Source organism: Procambarus clarkii, chromosome 49 (genome assembly GCF_040958095.1).
Source record: "Procambarus clarkii isolate CNS0578487 chromosome 49, FALCON_Pclarkii_2.0, whole genome shotgun sequence".
NCBI lineage: Eukaryota > Metazoa > Arthropoda > Malacostraca > Decapoda > Cambaridae > Procambarus > Procambarus clarkii.
In genome coordinates, this window is record NC_091198.1 from 35448527 (window position 1) to 35451026 (window position 2500).

A 2500-nucleotide genomic window follows, 5' to 3' on the forward strand; every position below is an offset into this window, starting at 1 on the left:
CTCCGGGAAGGACCGGAATGGTATAGTTTACCATCTGTACAGTTCTCCGATCTCCGTTCTCTATAATTTAGAGAATGGAGGCTTCACTAATAGGGTAAACTGGCGCGAAAGAGAATCAATATCTCTAATGTGTCTCAACCTTGGCCCGAGAGACAACGGATATCCGGATTACCAGTCAGCTTTCCGCTGCCTCGTTGGAGGGGTGGGGGGGGGTGGGGGGGAATATTAACCCTCTTAGTAATGATAGATATGAGGCGCGCATGTGTACGTCCTCTAATTACCCAATCGTTCCCTTACCCAATCTCCCAATCTTTATGTACTTAATCCAAACAACTTTATCATTGTGTTCATTGTTGTCTTCTTTTATGTGCTAGCCATATGCTGTATTGTGCCTGCTAAGTTTTGTTAAACTACCATTCAAGCTGTCATTGCAGTCATTCTGAGCTACCTATGTGCCTTAATATACCTACAATTTTTCTCTCATCTTTTATTTTTTTTTTCATGCTATGTAACTGTTATCCTTTTTATAAATTTTGCAAGTATTTACCTACTTATAAGTTTCTTTGATTAAGGACCTGCCCGAAATGCTGCGCGTACTAGCGACTTTACAAGAATGTAAAATAAATAAATAAATATAAAATAAATATGCTTATTCAGGTAAGGTACATACATACAAGTGATTTTACATAAATTGATCGATTTATAGATTGAGCTAGTACATACAATGCCTAAAGCCACTATTACGCAATGCGTTTCGGGCTGTAATTACTATGCTATGCGTCCTCACAATGCCAATGTTCCTTCTTGTATATATATAAATAAATAAATAAATTACTCAACACAAAGCTGCTATTACAAAGCTGATCTCATATTTCAATCAATATTGTCCTGCTACTAGGACAATATCTAACTCTGGCCCCAAACATCACTCGGTACTCCTACTCAAATCTCTGAATATGTTAGATATTAGGTCACTGCACATTCTCTCATGTGTATTTTATATATGTAAAACGCTGAACTGTAATATCATTCCTGACCTTAAAGCTTCCTAGAAGGTTGTAACAGAACCTATGGGCACCACGCTAGAAACAAATACCTATTTGATATTCCAAGAGTGCGACTTAATTAAACTAGAAATGCTCTACAAATCAAGGGACCCAGAATGTGGAATGACCTTCCCAACAATGTTAAAGACTGTACCTCTCCCAACCAGTTTAAGATAAAAACTAAGTACTGCCTAATTAACTCCCTGTAACCTACCTTACCCCTAAATGTCAACCCATAGTCTACTATTTTAAACAATGCTGTTTGTTGACTAAATTGTATATTTGGTATTTTTCTGCCATGTTCCCCCCTTTTTTATTTTTTTTATTTTCTCAACACAATTTATACTTTAATCACAATTAGTATTAAGTTTTAGTCTTAGTGTTTTTCCTGGCCGAAACGCTTTGCGTAATAGTGGCTTTAGGCATTGTATGTACTAGCTCTATCTATAAATCCATCAACGTTGTGTATCTCACCTTGTATGTATGTACTTTACCTGAATAAATATTTGTATTTGTATTTTATATTTTTAACTACTCAGACACTGAAAAAGTTCTTTCTAACGTCCCTGTGGCTCATTTGGGTACTCAGTTTCCACCTGTGTCCCCTTGTTCGCGTACCACCCGTGTTAAACAGTTTATCTTTATCAACCCTGTCAATTCCTCTGAGAATTTTGTAGGTAGTGATCATGCCTCCCCTTACTCTGTCTTCCAGTATCGTGAGATATATTTCACGCAGCCTTTCCTTGTAACTCATGCCTCTTAGTTCTGGGATTAGTATAGTGGCATACCTCTGAACTTTTTCAAGCTTCGCCTTGTGCTTGACAAGGTCAAAACACATGCTGGTGATGCACCATGGGAGAGTGTGCCTGTAAGACACATGGTGGTGATGTACCATGGGAGAGTGTGCCTGTAAGACACATGGTGGTGATGTACCATGGGAGAGTGTGCCTGTAAGACACATGGTGGTGATGTACCATGGGAGAGTGTGCCTGTAAGACACATGGTGGTGATGTACCATGGGAGAGTGTGCCTATAAGACACATGGTGGTGATGTACCATGGGAGAGTGTGCCTGTAAGACCCATGGTGGTGATGTACCATGGGAGAGTGTGCCTGTAAGACACATGGTGGTGATGTACCATGGGAGAGTGTGCCTGTAAGACATTGTGGTGGTAATGTACCATGGGAGAGAGAGCCTGTAAGGCACATGGTGGTGATGTACCATGGGAGAGTGTGCCTGTAAGACACATGGTGGTGATGTACCATGGGAGTGTGCCTGTAAGACACATGGTGGTGATGTACCATGGGAGAGTGTGCCTGTAAGACACTTGGTGGTGATGTACCATGGGAGAGTGTGCCTGTAAGACCCATGGTGGTGATGTACCATGGGAGAGTGTGCCTGTAAGACACATGGTGGTGATGTACCATGGGAGAGTGTGCCTGTAAGACACATGG